Source organism: Puma concolor, chromosome B3, assembly GCF_028749965.1.
Source record: "Puma concolor isolate L17-30 chromosome B3, mPumCon1.1.hap2, whole genome shotgun sequence".
Classification (NCBI taxonomy): Eukaryota; Metazoa; Chordata; class Mammalia; order Carnivora; family Felidae; genus Puma; species Puma concolor.
This window is the reverse complement of record NC_141672.1, coordinates 137,642,593-137,662,066: the sequence shown is the minus strand read 5'-3', so window position 1 is coordinate 137,662,066 and position 19,474 is coordinate 137,642,593. Positions and strand designations below refer to the sequence as shown.

Below are 19,474 nucleotides of genomic sequence, written 5' to 3'. Positions count from 1 at the left end.
AGTGAATGATGCCTAACTGAGGAGTCTTCAGACTGAAGGGGGTTCAGAATGACAGGGGGCACCCAGGAGGGTTTGGGACCCCAGCACTCTCCTCTGTGAAACGATGGGCCCGACACCACATGGGAGTCTGCATCTTGTAATTTTTAACCAACTGTCAGCACCAACAAAGAAACAACTCAGCCCATAAACCTCTGCATTGAGACAAGACCACATGAAGCCAGTCCCTCAATTCCAAGAGATCCGCGATGTTTTGAGGGAGAGCAGAAAATCCCAAGTTAAGTGTTTATAATTCGCCCCTGTAGTTGTAAACACTCAACTGTGTTACCGTTCCTTCTCTCCCCCCCCACCTTCTCTCTCTCTTGTGTGTGTGTGTGTGTGTGTGTGTGTGTGTGTGTGTGTGGTGATGATTTAAATATATCAGTAATTTTTGTATCACAGAACATTACATCTCTTTTCAGCTTTTCATTTCCAGGATAAACTAATCCAGTTTTCTGTTTGGTTTTTTTTAAAGGCCAAGGCTTTTAGCATGTCATTATGACCAGTTGTAATTTCCATTCCTGTGTGGAAAAGAGTTCAAAGCTTTTCTGTGTCCTTCATTACCTCTTTCCCAGAGGTGAAATTTAACTTAATGTTACAGCAACAATTCTGCAGGTAACGCCCCACATGCTGACTTCCCCTCTGCACATTTACCGATGAGCCACAGCTGACAGATGACCCTCTTCAGCGCCGACTGCTGATAATGGTCACGTGTGGCATGGAAATGAGGGGAATCGTTGTCATCAGGTCCTATCTGGCTCTATCCCTTCATAGCTATGTGACCTTGAGCCTCCCTCACCTGTACAATGGGAATAAAAGTGGGCTTCAGAACTGTAGAGAAGAGAAATTGAAATGAAATCTTTTTTTTTTTAAGCTTTTAAAATTTATTTTGAGAGAGAGTGAGCAAGCAAGCAGGGGAGGGGCAGAGGGAGAGAGAGGGAGAGAGAGAATCCCAAGCAGGATCCACACTGTCAGCACAAAGCCCGATGTGGGGTTCGCACCTACAGACTGTGAGATGGTGACCTGAGCTGAAACCAAGAGTCAGACGCTTAACAGACTGAGCCACCTAGGCACCCCAAAATGACATCTTTAACTGTCGGCTCCCACCTCTTCTTCGTCCTGTTCTCCTTTTCCTTTATTCTCTTTGAAATGAGAATTTCTCTACTATCGGTCTCTTTGCTTTTTTCTTTCTCTTTCTCCTCCCTCTTTCTTTCTTTCTTTCTTCCTTTCTTACTTTTACCAATGGAAACAATGCAGAGACCACAATAAATACAGCACACTGTTCCTTCCTCCTCAACGACAAGGCATTTGTTTTATTTATTTTTTTTTTTACTGGGCCACCTTTCCTGATTTCTGGTCACAAGCTGGCAGTTGGCAATTGGTCATTTGTCCGTTGTTGCACAGAGAGCTACATACATGGGCTATTATGACCAGCATCTGAATCTTTATTTTCAAGCTGAATAAAATTTTCCAATTTCCTGCCATCTAGCCTACCGGCATCCCAGCAAACCTGTGGGTTTCCTTCATTAAGGAATTTTGCAGCAAAGTCCTTTCAATCCGCTGGGAGAATTTTGCTCACTATGGTTTTCACTGAACCTTGTCCTTTTCATTCCCTCATTAAGAGACCTTATTTCCAGCTCTGCCTCCAATTCTGTTTTCACATTGGACCAGCCTCCTTTTCTGTTAGCTTTTTCACTAGGAGGGCCTAGTACTTCACTCCACGTCAAACTGTTTCCTTCATTTCAGAAAGGAAAACAGATCTTTTGTTCAAAAGTTTCTTCAGTCTCTTCCTCAAGCTTTCCCCCTGCTTTGTACTTTGTACCGAATAGCAGCTGCACCTTCTGGAACAGTCCTGAACTGTCTTCTGCTACGCAATGCGGAGAATATACTTTCTCATAATCTGAAGTTGCTGGCAGAGCAGAAAGAAACAAAAAACAAAAGCTGCATTTCAGGAACTCCATTTAGTGAAATATACTTCCTTTTGGTAGTATGCCAGCTAATTTCTTCAGCAGGCAATGATATTTTGAAAGTAAATGACTATGGGTGAGGGGAGGGAGTCAGTGAAGGGAATCAATATACCAAATCAAGTGATGTTGTCCATTCATTCATGAAACTGTAGAAAAGAGATAAATTCACTGGTAAATGCAATGTGTTACCGTAACAATTTTGTTGCATGTTTCTCATGTACAGGAGAATAAAAACAAACAAACAAACAAACAAACAAACAAACAAACGTGTTTGATGATAAAGGAATTGCTGTAGATTACAAATACCTTACAAAGTGTGTTAAAACAAATCTAATCTCTTACAAATGCACAAAATAGACCTTATATTGAAAATTTTAAAATTTTGTAATAATTAAAACCTTGAGATTATCTCTATGTTTCCATACTTGCTCTGGAAGGGTCTTTAAATCAATTTATTAAGGTTACAAGTAGATGCATATGAATTAAAAGGGCATTTTGCATTTCCCTATATAGTTTCAACAAAGAATTCCATCAATTATCTTGTTTTTTTCTTCTTTCCAGATTAGCAATTTATGATATAAACAATAAGTGATATGCTTTAAAACACACAAATCAGCATTAAAGCAATACCCAGAACTATTGATTTTCACTTTTATGTTAACTAACTTCTATCTGAGCACCAAATTACATTATTTTCTATTCAACAAATATTTTTGAACACCCACTATGTGCCAGAATTGTGTATGCGCTATGGGAGAATACAAAGAAATATAAAGCAGTCTCTTCCCTTGAAGAGTATTCCACATTCAGGAAGACAAGACACCCATGAAATGACTTGAAAACAACTAAAGACTTCTTTATAAGAAATAAAATTGTTTATGTATCATGTAGTTTCAAAACATGACCAAAATCAATGTTCACATTTAAAAAAATTCAAGAAGGTACAAGAGTATAGTGAAAAGTAATTTTCCCTTCTCCCCCTCACCCAGATCTTTCCTAAAGGCCATCTCTGTTATGAGTTCCTTGTGTATACTTCCAGTGTTGGTATAAGCAGATACAAGCGTATGTAAGCTTATGTATAATCACATACATCTATTTACACAAATCTCGGCCCATATTTTAAAGAAGATTAATCTATGGGACGCCTGGGTAGCTCAGTCAGTTGAGCGTCTGACTTCCACTCAGGTCATGATCTCGCCATTAATGAGTTCAAGCCTCGCATGGGGCTCTGTGCTGACAGCTCAGAGCCTGGAGCCTGCTTCAGATTCTGTGACTCCCTCCCTCTCTCTGCCCCTCCCCAACTCGCATTCTGTCTGTTTCTCTCTCTCTCAAAAATAAACATTAAAAAAAATTTTTTTTAAAAGATTAATCTAGAACAACTAGCCACTGTTTAACAATCTCAGGATATGATCACATAGTAGGCACTCAATAATTATTTGGATGGCTAAATGTCTTTGGTAGGACATTTCAATTTCTAACTATTTGAAATAATGGTGTGTGAAACATTTTTGTGATCCAACCCTTCCTTAGGTAGATTTTCAGAAGGTGAATTACTAGGTCAAGTCTTTTAGGTCTTACCAAATTGTGTTCCAATAGCTGTTTACCCCCATCAGGACCATCATGGTTATTTAATTTTTTTCCATCTTTGTTAATTTGGTAGATGAAAAGTGCAATCTCATCATTGCTTCAGTTTGCATTTCTTGGAATTAGTGAAGCTGGACATTTTCCCAAATGTTTGCCGGTCATTTCTGTTACCTGTTTTTGAGAAATGTGTGGTAGGATCCTTTGCATATTTAACTATCGAGGTTTTTCTTATTGAAGGTTATGAGCTCTTTAAATATTAAAACTGTTAATTCTGTTCCTCATTATTAATAAATAGTTCCCCTCATCTACTGTTTGCCTTTTGAGTTTTGATTTAATTAGCTTATTTTTGGCCCAGAAGATATACATTTTTATCTGTTCACTGCTATCCATTGAGTCATTCATAATTCATTTCATTACCTTTGAGGCTAGAATAACCTACTTATTGCATCCTTTCAAGAACTGTGTAGAGACAGAAGGAAAGTCCACCTTACAGACAGAAGGAAAGTTCACCTTACAGTAATAATAGCCTGTCAATAGGGAAATTTTCTAAGGATTCATCTGTAGAGGTTGAGAATTCATTCTCTTTTTTTGGATCTGATATATGTGGATTTAAGAAAACATCTTAGACATCCTTTTTGGGATGGCACCTTATTGGTGCCATTTCCAGGTGGGAAGCGAATCATTTGAAGTTGTCGAGAGCTGTTATCTTTCTTCTCTCTTTCCCTACTACCCAGAGTGGAAAATTGCTAAAGATTGGGTTTCTAACTTCTCAATGTATTCATCTCAAATTCTTTATTCAGACAACTCAACCTGTTCTCTTGGCCACCATTAAGAATAAATCTGAATATATCAGTCAGAGTCCTTCCAAGAAATAGAATCAATAGGAATCATCATCATCATCATCATCACCATCATCATCATCATCATCATCATCATCATCATCATCATCTCTCTTTCTAGAGAGGCTTATTTTAAGGAATCGGCTCATGTGATTGGTTGGGGTGGTTAGCAAGTCTAAAATCCAGACAGGATTTCCATGTTACAGTCTTGAGGCAGAATTCCTTCTTTTCTAGGAAACCTCAGTTTTTGCTCTTAAGAGCTTCAACTGACTTGAAGAGGCATTATTGAGAGTAGTCTTTATTACTTAAGGTCAACTCACTGTAAATGCTAATTAAATCTACAAAAAACGTTCACAGCAACATCTGGACTAGTGTTTGATCAAACAACTGGGTGCCATAACCTGGCCAAGCTGACACATGAAATTAATCTTCACACTGAATCTTCCCACTGGGTGGATTTCTTTCTCAGATCGTGCTTCTGTGATCCCATAAGCTTGTTTGTGAGTATGTAGTCTCCTAGGTTTTATTAAATATATTATAAGATACTGATAGTTCATTTATGAATACAATGATTGTCAGAATGTTTCTATGGCTGGTTAACTGGCTGTACAAAAGTACTGCTCCAAAATTTGGATTGAAGGGAATCCCATTCTAGAAATTAGGAATACATTATATATAGCTTGGACAACATGGTCATTGGACAGTTTCAGATCTAGTAGGACATGTGATAAGAGGAACTGTTGAGTGCGCAGTTGTGTACCCATTGTCTGGGGTGTTATGGAGGCCTGGGCTAAAACATCAGCTCTGCACCTGCTTAATAGTCGAGAGAACAAGGCAAGACCTGGGAAAGGGAGGCTGGACGCATTAGTTGGCTGGGATGCCACCAGTTCAGAGGAAGAATATGGAGCCAGATGTGATAGCCTGTGATGGCAACCAGTCAGGTCCTGGGAGAGTGAGCGGCGGGAGCTCCTGCATCCTGGCAATGGGAATGGAATTATGTATGTAGCTGTTGCTGAGCTGGTAATGAAGAGGAGCCTATATATGAGGATCACAATAGAGTGAGACAAAGGACTCTCTACCACCAGCACTGGTGCTGGGGCAAGGGGACAGTCCTGTTCACAGGGACTTGTGTGGATAGAAGAAGCAAAGCTGGGCCTGCTTCTCACTCAAGCTGTTCAATAGGATACGCCAGTCCCCAGTCTCTCGGAGACACACGGTCTTGGGACTAAACGGTCACAAACACCTCCTGAGAAATGGATCTGACATTCAGAGTGGGTAGGTCTCTCGCACAATGCCATGTAGATATCTGTTAAGATAAATGTCTTCATATGTGTTATTGGTTGAACTATGTCCATCCCCCCCTAAGTTCATATGTCAAAATCTTAACCTCTGGAATCTTAGAATGAGGCCATTTCATTGCAGATGTCATTAGTTAAGATGAGGTCCTACTGGAGTAGGGTGGGCCACTAATCCAATATGACTGGTGTCCTTATAAAAAGCGGATAGGATGCCTGGGTGGCTCAGTCGGTTAAGCATCCCACTCTTGGTTTCGGCTCAGGTCATGATCTCATGGTTCATGACTTTGGGCCCTGCATCGGGCTCTGTGCTGACAGCGAGGAGCCTGCTTGGGATTCTCGCTCCCTTTCTCCCTCCCCCTCCCCCACTCATGCTCTCTCAAGGTAAATAAACTTTAAAAAAAAGGGGAGGGGATCTAGGACACAGACATTGCACACAGGGAGAATGCCATCTGAAGGTGATGTAGAGATTGGAGTGATGCTTCCAGAAGCCAAGAAACAGCAAAGATGCCAGCAACCACCAGAGGCTAGTGGAGAGGTGTGGAACAGATTTTTCTAATAATCTTCCAAAGGAACCAACCTCCACCAACACTTTTTTTTTTTTTAAGTTTACTTATTTTGAGAGAGCGTGAGAGGGGCAGAGAGAGACAGAGAGAGAAAATCCCAAGCAGGTTCCACATAGCACAGAGCCTGATGAGGGGATGGATCCCATGAACTGGGTGTGAGATCATCACCTGAGCCAAAACTGACTAAGCAAGCCACCCAGGTGCCCTGAGAAGTTCTTATAATTTAACAAAAATGGTGGCATGAAAATTCAGACTCTGAATATATATCTATCCTATAAAGAGACCAAAAGATTTCTCAATAAGATAATTTAAAGGTGTACATAACTTTCCATTTATCCATTCACCAAGTAAAGATGTTTAAAATGCCCACAAAACTTTGAGAATCACTGAGTTAGAATCACAATACAGGATTATTCAGAAGTTTCAGAGACTTTCTTTGTAAGGGGAGCAGGAAACCAACATTCAAGTTTCTGAACAACCCATCCTAAGACTAAATTATATTTGTTTGGTCTTTATTTTCATGAGCATTTTTTCAATAACAGTTATTTAAAAAGTTATTTTTTATGTTCTATTTTTATTTTTGAGAGAGAGACAGAGTGCGGGGGGGGGGGGGGGAGAGGGGAAGGGTAGAGAGAGAGGGAGACACAGAAACCGAAGCGGCTCCAGGTTCTGAGTTGTCAGCACACAGCCCCATGAGGGGCTCGAACTCACAAACCATGAGATCATGACTTAAGCTGAAGTTGGACCATCACCTGACTAAGCCACCCATGTGCCCTGCAATAATAGCTATTTTAAAACTTACACTGAAATTTCATTTGAATGAGCTGAAATTTTTTTTTATTGAAGTGTAGTTGACATATTTTATTATATTGGTTTCAGATGAACAACATGGTGATTCAAGATTTATATACATTACGAAGTGATCACTGCAATAAATCTAGCTACCATGTGTTATCATACTAAGTTGTTACGTATTATTGACTATATTCCTCTATGCTGTACATTATATCCCGGTATCTTATTTATTTTATAACTGGAAGTCTATACCTTTTGATCCCCTGCCCTTATTTGGCCATCTCCCAATTCCCTCTCACCTCTGGCAACCACCATATTGTTTTCTGCATCCATGAGCCTATCTCTGTTTTGTTTCATGTATAAGTAAATCAGATGGTGTTTGTCTTTCTCTGACTTTTTTCACTTTAGATCCATCCAAATTGTCACAAATAGCAAAATCATTCTTTTTTTCGACTAATATTCCATTGTGTGTACATACACACACACACACACACACACACATACACACCATATTTTCATTCATTGATGGACACTTAGTTTGTTTCCGTATCTTAACTATTGTAAATAATGTTGCAATGAACATGGGTATGTACACATCTTTTCAAAGTGATATTTTCATTTACTTAGGGTAAATACCTAGAAGTAGGATTGCTAGGTCATATTGTAGTCCTATTTTTCAGTTTTTGAGGAACTTCCATACTGTTTTCCACAGTGGCTGCAGTGTTTTACATTCCCAACTGTGCACAAAGATTCACTTTTCTACACATACCCACCAACACTTGTAATTTTTTGTCTTTTTGATAATAGCCATTCTAAGATGTGTGAGGTGATACCACTTTGTGGTTTTGATTTGTGGAGAAGTTCATTTTAGTTAAGCTTATTTTTTTAAAACACGCTGGAGGGGTGCCTGGGTGGCGCAGTCGGTTAAGCATCCGACTTCAGCCAGGTCACGATCTCGCGGTCCGTGAGTTCGAGCCCCGCGTCGGGCTCTGGGCTGATGGCTCAGAGCCTGGAGCCTGTTTCCGATTCTGTGTCTCCCTCTCTCTCTGCCCTTCCCCCATTCATGCTCTGTCTCTCTCTGTCCCAAAAATAAATAAAAACGTTGAAAAAAAAATTAAAAAAAAAAACACGCTGGAATTTGTTTTTACAGATTGAAGGAGTAAGTGTCTTTCCATATGTTCATCAACAGCAATTACCCAAGAAGAGCCTTGTTCCCTAGATCTCTGGATAGAGAGACATTTAATATTTTCTATCACCCCACAGAATAATATGAAAGACACAACACTGATGCAAATACAAACACAAAATTAAAGGGAAGAGTTTCTTGGTGAAATCTATTGATGGAAAAGTTAAAGTTTCAAAGTAAAATTTGAAGTTATGTTTTTTTCTGCTTTTTTTTTTTTTTTTTTTGCTTTTGGTTTTGTTTTGTTTTTGTCTTTGTCTTTGAAACAGCACATGGTCATAAGTAGTCAATCACAGTCATAATGCTCAAGCCAAAGGTAATTTGAACCATTCAAGGCTACCTTGGAAGTTTTGGCCTATTCTGTCGTCCTGTAAAATCCAAGGAAGGACTTTTGGTTTGAGCACTGTTTAGGGACCAGAAATGAGAAGTCACTTCAGTTTGGTTATTTACTTTTCCATCTGAAAATGGAATACATTACTGACAATCTGACAGAAAGAAAAGGAAGGGAAATATTTGTAGAGTATTTCAAAGTTAATGCATACCTTTTAAATTTAATATATTTTTTAAGTAATTCTTTTTTTAAATGTTTATTTATTTTTGAGAGAGAGCGAGAAAGAGAGAAAGCACGAGTGGGAGAGGAGCAGAGAGAGAGGGAGACACAGAATCCAAAGCAGGCTCCAGGCTCCGAGCTGTCAGCATAGAACCCCATGCTGGACTCTAACTCACGGACCACGAGATCATGACCTGAGCAGAAGTTGGACGCTTAACTGACTGAGCCACCCAGGAGCCCCTAAACTTATTATCTAATTAGATAAGCTACATGTTGTTTTAGTGCACTTTTCATAAAAATAATTCTATTGCAAATATTTTCTTCATAGACTAATTGCATTTTGAGCTCAAGATAATCTTAGTTGTAGTCACTAAAGATGATGGCTCACATGAAAATATTTAGATGATGAGAAAAACTCCACCAAATTTATTTATGTTACATGCCTGAAAAGGAATGGCCATTGAATAATATGTTTTGATATTCAAAAGCACCCAAATTCCCTGGAAAGTTAGGAAACTGAGAAAATAAAAGGAAATTATGTAAAAGATGGTTGCAGGCAACATTCAGGAGACTGACCAGGTTTTTCACCAATCATCCTAGTACTGTGCCCAGAAAAAAGTCAGCCGACAGAGTTACTAAAGCAGCATGATCTTAAGATTTCCTTGTCTTGTGGGTCCCCAAGACCTTTCTCAACTTCAATAACTTGCTAGGAGGACTCGTAGAACCCAGTATAAATGGTACCAAACAAAATCAGCAAAGAGAAAAGCCTCTCAAGTTGGCTCAGACCCCACTTCACCAACAGTGCCTCTATCATAGATAGAAATCATTTCTGCTGGGGTTTGTTTTGTTTTGTTTCCACCCTCTTGTGTTGACTTGGCCCCATCTCTTTCAAGGCTAAACGCAGAAACATCACCTCTGTTCCACCACCCACGTCTCTCCTTCCCTCTCTCTCCTCCCCCAGTAACATTAGCTGAGTCTCAGGGCATGTAAGACACAGCAGGCACTGTTCTAAGGACTTTATGTATTTACTCTACTAATCCTCACAGCCGCCCAATAAGTTGGGTGTTATTACCTCCATTTTACACAAGAGAAAATGGAGGCACAGAAGGTTAAGCAACCTCTCAAAGTCTTGCAGCCTCCATTCAAAGGCGCACAATCTGGCTCCAGATCCAAGTTCTCAGCTCCTGTGTTGACACTGCCTCTCAGAATAACTTACCCTGGGGCACAAGCCAGGCCCCCGTGGCCCTACCGGACCCACAGAAACACGGGAACACTAGAGAATCAAAGCCAATCCTCTGCTAACTGAAACCCTCTCCTTACAGGCTTTTCTAAATCTCCTGAATAGCCTTGATTCATGTTCTCAACAGTGACTAAACGAACCACAAAATCCTGTGCCTCATGAACTCTTAAAAAGCAGAGACAACAATGTGAATGTATGTTTTAAAATGATTAAAGGTGGTAAATCTTACCTTATATGTAGCTTACCACAATTTGTACAAAGCAGATATAATTTCGGGCAAAGGACTTCTGGCATGTCTGTGCATTTTAGTGTGTCACAGATACCCCTTCTTCGTGCATCTAAGTAATCTTTGGGGGAAAGATGTTCTACTTTTGTTTGCTTGACTCTCTGGGCTGATCCTGCGAGCTCCCAGATCAAGCTGTGTTTGCTAATCCCTGCTCAAAGTGCAAGCCTGAAGATAAGCCAGTGCTAATTATTATCCCTTTCTGTGTATGTAACACAATGCTGCTTTAAAAGTGTTCTTTTCCTACATTAACTCCTCAGACTTTCATAGTTAACTGTCCTGCAAAGAAACTGCAGCAGATATAATCATCTATATTGTATGGCAGAGGAAGTTGTGAGGGCGATGCCCTGGGAAACCCAGGTCTTGAAGCTTGTAAATGGCAGAGGTGAGGTCAGAGCCTGGAGCCAGCTTCGGATTCTGTGTCTGCCTCTCTCTCTCTGCCCCTCCCCCGCTCACACTCTGTTTCTCTCTCTCTCTCTCTCTCTCTCTCTCAAAAATAAATCAACATTAAAACAAATTTAAGAAAAAGAAAAAGAAAAAGAGAAAGAAGCAAAGACTTTTCAGTAACCAGAGTCCCTTTTCTCAAATTCTAGAATTCCAAGAGGGCTGAGATTAGGGTGACACAAGTGAGGCACTTGCCTTGGGCACAAAATGTAAGAGGCACTAAATCAAGACAAAGAATGTTTTAAGGTAGTATCTTTAAAAGTTTAAAATTAATATTCAAATATCCCTGCTGAACAAAATATCAAAATTTTAAATGAAGCCAGCTGCTTGCTTATTTCACAACCCTGCATTTTTGGGCAACGGGAATGGTTGTTTCCTATTAGCTTCAGGTTCCCAGACACCTGGGGCCGTCTCCTCCTTGTCCGGTGTATTTGTGAGGGTTGCCAAGGGTGTGCAGACAGACTGAGTGATGCAGGATTCTCTATGGAGTCATGATTTTTTTTTTTTTTTTTTTTTTTAGTTGTAGAGGAAGTTCAGAACTGGGCTGGGGTCAGATGACCAGAGAATGGCTAAGTTCAGGTTGGATCCCAAAGTTCATGGTGCCATGGCCCCTGTGCTTTGCTTGCTGCTATGTTGCCTCTATCCACTCTGTCTTCCTAGTGCCTATACCTAGCAAGGAGAAAACACACGTAAAGGAATCACTCTCCTGCACACTGGAAATTAAAAGAGCCTAAATAAAGTCCAAAGGAGTGCTCAGGATGGAGGTATTTCTGGTTGGCCAGTCATGGGCTGTTGCATAACATGACAGCAATTCCAGTGATTGTATCAGAGAGCTGGGGGCAAGATCTATTTTTCACTACCCACACACAGGGTGTGTCCTACTTTTAAGGAGCTCTGATAAGTGGAAACCTATATTTACATTAAAAGTACATTAGGTTGTGATGATTTACTTTGGCTAAATCATGATGAAGCCCATCCGATATCAAGTTCTCCAAATCTATTAAATGGAATTTGATTTATGGTTGGTGGGTATTTTGATGACCTGTTGGGTAATTTTATTGTAGCAAATCTTCAATCAGCTGTTATTTGAGCATCTACAGTTGTGCAGTGGTAAACAAAATAAAGTCTGAGTCAAGGTCTCTACCTCCGGTAAAGCCACGTGGAGTCTACTTAGGGAGATATGAGCTGTATACCCAAATAGACAAATATTAACTTATGATAAGGGCTACCTGAATACTGAATAGCATAGCCATTAACTCATAGAAATTCCAAGGAGGAAAAGCAATCACTTTGGAAGAGAGAAAACAGAACGGTTTGGCATGAACTGATTCTGTAGGATGGGTACCTAGTTGGAAATGTGAGCAGTGCAGATTTGAGGTCTACGGGGAGGGCTGTGCAAAGGTAAGGGGCCGTCAGGTGCCAGACAAGATCACGTGAGAGTGATACCATCAGTCCTGCTGAATAGCAGCTGTATCAAGCTGGCAGAACACCAATCTTAGACCTGAAAGTGGTCTCCTCTCTCACAGGACAGCTGTAAATGGATGAGATGTTCCAGGGAACTGATCAAGACCAGCTCCTGGGGGCTGTCTTCATGAGAAGAGCTAGGGGAGAGCAGGAAGGCAACCGAGAAGGTGATTGAGAAGAAATGGTAAAGCAGTCGGAAGAAAGCAAAGAGTGTGCAAAGTCAGAAAGGGCCAGGCCCCAAGAGCTATAGGAGGTGAGTGGTCAGTGTGAGGTGCAGGAGAAAGGCCGAGAAACGTTTGAGACTGTGGGTCATAGTTTTATGGAAGGGGTTTCCTGGTGGCATGGCTTCCCGAGGACTGTACTGGTCTGTGTGACATGAACATGCCCTTGATCCTGCAACCTTTTTGTTTGTTTGTGCCTTCGGCTAAGGGAGAAGAGATTGGCTTATTGTGCACATGTAACATTCAGCCACAACTGAGAACAGAGTTAACCCAGGATGTCACAGGTCCAAGGCAAAGGACCAAAGAGGACTGTTTAGGTATGAACAAGGAGAGTCTCTCAAAGATGGTTACTGTGATCAGATGGCAATGGATGTTCTAGATCCATTAGACAGGTTCTAGACAGTAGGCATGGTGTCCAACATTTGGCATCAGCGTCCCTAACCTATGGCTTTCTTTGTTTCTGCTCCTGGAGTTTCCACGGGTGCACAAGCTAGTGGCTTATGTGGACCTCTGCTTCGTCTCTCTTCTTTTTCACTTTAGGCTGCACATTGGCTCTCATGGTGTGGAGGTTTCTAAGAAGATGGCCTTAAGGCCAAGAGCTTCAAGCCAACTGTGTTAGTCTAATTCATTTTAGTGGTGTGTTCCTTACAATAAAATGTGGAATATCTTTGGAAGGACACTAAAATCTGGGATGTCTTTAGAAGGAGTTAGGAAAATAGTTACATAAACTGCTTTCCCAGAGGGGTACTGGGTAAATGGGAACAGAGATGGGGAGTTTTCATTGTGTACCCTTTTGTACTCTTTGAATTTTGAACCAGGTGTTAACTGTTAAAAAAACTTAGGGGCACCTGGGTGGCTCAGTCAGTTGAGCATCCGACTTCAGCTCAGGTCATGATCTCACTGCTTGGCGGGTGAGTTCGAACTCCACATCTGGCTTGCTGCTGTCAAGGCAGAGCCTGTTTTGGATCCTCTGTCCCTCTCTCTCTCTCTCTCTCTCTCTCTCTCTGCCCCTCCCCCATGCATGTTCTCTTGCTCCCTCTCTGTCTCTCTCAGTCTCTGTCTCTCAAAAATGAATAAACATTAAAAAACCTAAAAATTAAAAAAAATCAAAGACTAGAACATGTGTGCCAGGAAAAAAAAAAGGAATAAAATAAGAACAAACGTTTTAAGATTAAAATCTTCACAGGATGCTCCATCAAAAATAAGCAAACAGGCAAACTCTTCTGCCATTTAAAGAAGTGGCCTTGTTAAGGTATAGCTGACACATGGTAGCTTGCACATGTTGAAAGTGTACAATTTGGGAAGTTTCGACATGCATTTCCTTCTGCGAAACAATCAGCATAATAAAGATAATGAACCTATTCACTACCTTTGGAAGTTTTCTCATATCCTTTGAAATCCCTGCCTCCTACCTTTCCCCACCTTGTCTCCCATCCCCAGGCCACCAAAGCACTGATCTGCTTGCTATTGGTTTGAATTTTCTCAATGTTTATATAAATGGAATTATATAGTATGTACTTTTGTGTCAGGCTTCTTTTACTCAAGCAAAGTTATTATTATTTTAGAGATTTTATTTTTAAGTAATCTCTGCACTCGATGTGGAGGTTGAACCCACAATCCCAAGATCAAGAGTCACGCGCTCTACCCACTGAGCCAGTCAGGCGCCCCAGTCAAACTAACTTAGGTTTGAGATTCATCCATGTTGCATGTATCAGTAGTTCATTTATTAAAAGTCGTTGAGTAGTATTTCATTTCACAGATACACCATTTGAGCAAATAAGAGTAGGGGTCATATGCTAAGTATGTTTAACTGTAAAAGAAACCTTTTTTGAAGTGCTGGTACCATTTTGCATTTTCGCCAACAAAATGGGAAGGAGAGTTCCATTTGGCCCACATCCTCACCCCCTGACAGGACTTCTCAACTTTCTACTACGTGCATAGTAGTATCTCATTTTTAAAAAATTTTTTAAATTAATTATTGTTTGTTTTTTTTTTTTTTTTTTGAGAGAGAGAGAGAGAGAGAGTGAGCAGGGGAAGGGGCAGACAGAGAAGGAGACACAGAATCTGAAGCAGGCTCCAGGCTCTGAGCTGTCAGCACAGAGCCCAATGTGGGCTCAAACCCACGAACAGTGAGATCATGGCCTGAGCCAAAGTTGGACGCTTAACTGACTGAGCCACCCAGCGCCCCATCTCATTTTGGTTTTAATTAGGATTTCCTTAATAACTAAGGATACTGAAGATCTTTTCATGTGTTGTTTTTAAATGTTTATTTATTTTTGAGAGAGAGAGAGACAGAGAGAGAGAGAGAGGGAGAGAGAGAGGAAGACAGTGGGGGAGGGGCAGAGACAGAGGGGGACAGAGGATCTGAATTTTCATGAACTGGGAGATCATGACTTGTGCTGAAGTCGGACACTCAGGTGACTGAGCCACCCAGGGGCCCCAGATCTTTTCAATTGCTTATTAAACCGTCTGTATATCCTCCTTGGTGAATGGTCTCTTCAAATATTTTGCCCAGGGGTGCCTGAGTGGCTCAGTTGATTAAGTGTTGGACTTTGACTCAGGTTATGATCTCATAGTTCATAGGTTTGAGCCCCACCTCAGGCTCTGTGCTGACAGCTTGGAGCCTGGTGCCTGCTTCAGATTCTGTGTCTCCCTCTCTCTCTGCCACTTCCCTGCTTATACTGTCTCTCTGTCTCTCTCTCAAAAATGAATAAATATTAAAAAAACAAATATTTTGCCATTTACAAATATTTGTTTGTGATTACTGAATATTGAGAGTTCTTTATTCTGAATAAAAGACTTATTGCATATATATTGACAAATATTTTGTCCCCATCTGTTGCATGTCTTTTCATTTTCTTAGTATTTTGAAAGAAATTCAAGACTTTTTAATGTTTATGAAGTCAAGCTGGTGTGGTAGCCAGCCTTCAAGATGGCCCCAGTGATACTCTCCGAGTCTGGTATTCCTGCTCTCCTCTGGTCTCCCTCATACAGAACACGGCTGATCTGTGTAATCAGGATGTGTGGCATCTGAGGCTAGATCATAACAGACATTACAAGTGCTGCCTTCTACCTCTGCTCTCTCTTGAATGACTCACTCTGAGGGAAGCTAGCTACCCTATTGTGAAGACACTCAGACAGCCCTATGTGAGATCCATCTGGCAAGGAACTGAGGCCTCCTGCAAACAGCTTTGTGAGTGAACCATCTTGGAAGAGGATCCACCAGCCCCAGTCAAGCCTTCAGCTGACATCGTGACTACAACCTCATGGGAGACCCGGAGACAGAATCACAAAGCTAGGCTGCTCTGATTACTGACCTACAGAAACCGTGTGAGATAATACATGTACATTATTGTTTCAGCCACAAAGTTTTGTGGTGATTTTTTAACATACTGTAGATAACAGTGGGTTTCTATCTTTTGTAATAGAAAAACTGATGATTAATACCTGTTTTGTGTTTTTTAATGACGAGTCTCTGGGAATGGGATGAGACCTTGGGATGATCTTTCACTTGGTGATAACTACCATGAAAACTTCCTACAAATAGGCTGAGTCCTTTATTTCTTATGATGTTCTCTCCTCCTTGGTCCCCAACCCATTCCTGTGACTTCTCTCCTTAACAGTCTATAGCCAACTGATTTGGGCAAATGTGATGGTGGCAGAAGACGTTGGACAGAAAGTCAGCTTGGGCAAAATCAGGGGTTTTGACACTTGCAATAATTCCTAGCTCACCCATCTCACAAGGCTAGCGTTCCTGAAACACTATCGATTTCAGTATAAAACAAGTTTCTTCTTGCCTTAGGTCTTTTTCAGTGGCTTTTCTCTCCTGGTTGGATCATTATTTTAAAAATTATCACTAACATAATTGAATTATAACAAAATTATCATATGAGGGTTTAAGAAACACAACAGACGAACACAGGGGAAGGGAAGGAAAAATAAGCTACAAGCAGAGAGGGAGGCAAACCATGACAGTTAAATACAGAGAACAAACTGAGAGTTGCTGGAGGGGAGGTGGGTGGGGGGATGGGCTAAATGGGCGACTGGCATTAAGGAGGGCTTGTTGGGATGAGCCCTGGGTGTTGTATGTAAGTGAAGAATCACTAAATTCTACTCCTGAAACCTACATACTACACTCTATGTTAACTAACTTGAATTTAAATAAATAAATAAAATTACCATCTGAAATGTTCTTACATACTGAAGAGTAAATAAAGAGTATATTACCTACAGGTAAATAATACCCAAAGGCACACCCTGTCCCCACAGCCCAGCTTAAGAAATAAACTGTTACCAGTACACTTGCAGCCTCCTGGGTTCCCCTTCATGACTGTGCCCCTCCCCCACCAGAGGTTACCCATTCCCCTGAGTTTTGAGTTAGGGTCAGTTGTTCTCTTGCTTTTATTTATAGTTGAAAAAAAAATCAGCCATACAGGTCTCCCTGAATAGTTATGATTTAGTTTTGAAAAGCCGAGTAGCAAGCACACACCTTGCTGTAATAACGCCAGCGTCAGACGAAGGCGCCTCCAAGACAAAGGGAATGATCCCTAGGTTAGAGTCTGAATTCAGCTTCTCTGGGAATTTACCAGAACTTCTCCTAGGCAATGTCATGAGTGAATCCTGGGGAAAACCGAGTGCAGCACAGTTAGGGCACGGGTAGGGCAATAGTAGGAAGCAGGTGTTAGATGTGTGGCTGTTATGTGGTCGGGGGAGTGTGCCACTCTTGTTTTTATCTGCTTCTAAGCTCGCCATAGCCTAGAAGTATGTCAAAGGAGATCGCTTCTGTGGGGGAAGACATGAGTCCTCCGGTGATCTAGGTGGCAAGGCTTATGAGGGGGAGAAACACTTTTCTCGATACATGGTCCAAGATAGGTCGAGGAACAGTAGAATCTGGGTCAGGTGCACGTGTGGATTTAGTCCTCAGGTGAAAAGGAGGGAACGATGGGTGGGAGCCCGTGGATGAAGCCATCCTCAACATGTCTGTCTCTTGGGTTATACTGTTCCAGCTCTGACTGGTGGCCATCTGGAGCACAGTTGACATCCTGGAATCTCTCTGTACCATCCACCTGGGGACTGTTTGCTTGCTTTCTGCAATGGATCTCCTCTGTCCTTGATCCTATTGCTTCCTCTTTCTTGGTTTAGTGCCCTGTGGACTCCATTCTCTAGCAGCTCCTTGAAAAAGCATGCCTGGCAGGTAAAATTTTTTGAGATTTTACATGAAAATCACCTTAATTCTATTCTCATAGTTACTAAATGATTTGGATAGGCAAAGAATTTTAAGTTGAAAATCATTTCCCCTTAGCATTTTTTTAATGTTTGTTTATTTTTGAGAGAAAGAGAGAGAGAGAGAGAGAGATAGCGTGCACACGAATGGAGGAGGGGCAGAGAGAGAGGGAGACACAGAATCTGAGCTGTCGGCACAGACACCAACACGCAGGGTTCAAACTCACAACCGGGAGATCATGTCCTGAGCCAAAGATGGATGCTTAACTGACTGAGCCACACAGTCAGGTACCCTCCCTTAGCAGTTTGAAGATGTTACTTGAATATCTTCTTGATTCCAGTGATGCTATTGAGAACTCCAGGGGCACCTGGGTAGTTCAGTCCGTTAAGTGTCTGACTTTGGCTCGGGTCATGACCTCACGGTTCCCGAGTTCAAGCCCCACATCCAGCTGGCTGCTGTCAGCACAGAGCCTACTTCGGATCCCCCACCTCCCAAAAATAAATAAAACATTAAATAAAAAAAAAAAAGAACTCCAAAACCGTTAGATTTCTGGTCCTTTGTATGTGACTTTTTTTTTCTCTTGAAGCTGGTAGAATCTTTTCTTCATCCCCTGTATTTTACAATTTCACAATGATGGGCCTTGGTGTGTGTTTGCATTCATCTGTTGGTCTTTTTCTTGATAAACATTTTCTATCTGGAACTTGTATCCTTCACTTGTAGGAAATTTTCTTGAATTATTTAATTGATGATTCTTTGGGTTCATTATCTTTTTTCTTTTTCTTTTTCTGGAGTTTCTATTATTCAGATGTTGAACCTACATGACTTGGCCTCTAATTTTCTCTCCTATTGTCCATCTCTACCTTTTTGTTTTACTTTCTGTGAATTTTCTCCAATCTTATTCTTTCTATTGAGTTTTCTGTTTCTGACATACCATTTTTTATTTCCGAGAATTCTTTTTGTTTCTTTGATTTTTTTTTTTTTTTTTTGAGAGAGAGAGAGATGGTGCGGAGGGGCAGAGGAAGAGGAAGAGAGAAAATCTCGAGCAGACTTGATGCCCAGTGCAGAACCCAGCATGGGGCTTCATCTTGTGACTGAGTGATTATGGCCTGAGCTGAAATCAAGAGTCGGACACTTAACTGACTGAGCTACCTGGCCACCCGTGAATAATTTCTTTATATGGCATCCTTTCCTATTTTCATGAATGCAATATTATTTTTTTTCCTTTTGAAAATACTAATGATAATTTTCTAAATTTATTTTTTGATGTCTTTTCCCTGCATGGTCTGTTTTTCCTTCAAGTTACTTTTTTTTTTTTTTTTCCTGCTGGTTTTGGTCCTTATCCTTCACTGAGAAGCTTTCTTTAGCCATGTGCTCATGAATAAGAGTACAGTCTAAAGGCTCAAGACTTACATGGAGGTAGTGCATTTGGTGAGCGATCCAAAGAAGCAGGAATAAGGGATGGGGGAGTGAAAAAAGACAGAAATTTATCCAGCTGGCCATTGATGTAGTGACTGGTGCTCCATTCCATGGGATGTTCTGGGTCTTAAGGAGAGTGTCTCAGAACTGTCCACCCAGGGGCTGAAAGAGGGAAAGAAGCATTTATCTTCGAAGGTAGCTCCACAGACCTTATCATCCCTGAATTTCTGGGCTGCACATGCCTGAACGCTGATGCTGAGTGCTTTTGCACACCCACATGGGTATCAGAGAAGCTTTGGGATGGAAAGCAAGATGCAGGGCTGAGGTGAAACTCTGTTTGCTAGATTAGCTAAGGTTCTCTAGAAAA

General features: G+C 41.1%; 2 long non-coding RNA genes across 2 annotated transcripts in view; one reads left to right on the top strand and one right to left on the bottom strand.

Annotated features, from left to right (window-relative positions):
* The window catches only part of LOC147580414 (uncharacterized), a 40,876-nt gene extending 24,963 nt beyond the window's left edge, over positions 1-15,913 (top strand). The window contains exon 3 of the long non-coding RNA XR_015252888.1: positions 15,331-15,913. This is a non-coding gene — a long non-coding RNA (uncharacterized LOC147580414). The remainder of the gene's footprint in view (positions 1-15,330) is intronic.
* On the bottom strand, positions 1,323-10,478 carry LOC147580415 (uncharacterized). Its single transcript, XR_015252886.1, has 2 exons — positions 10,285-10,478; positions 1,323-2,149 (listed from the first exon to the last, which is right to left on the bottom strand). It is a non-coding gene; the product is annotated as an uncharacterized LOC147580415 (long non-coding RNA).
* Positions 15,914-19,474: the final 3,561 nt, after the last annotated feature.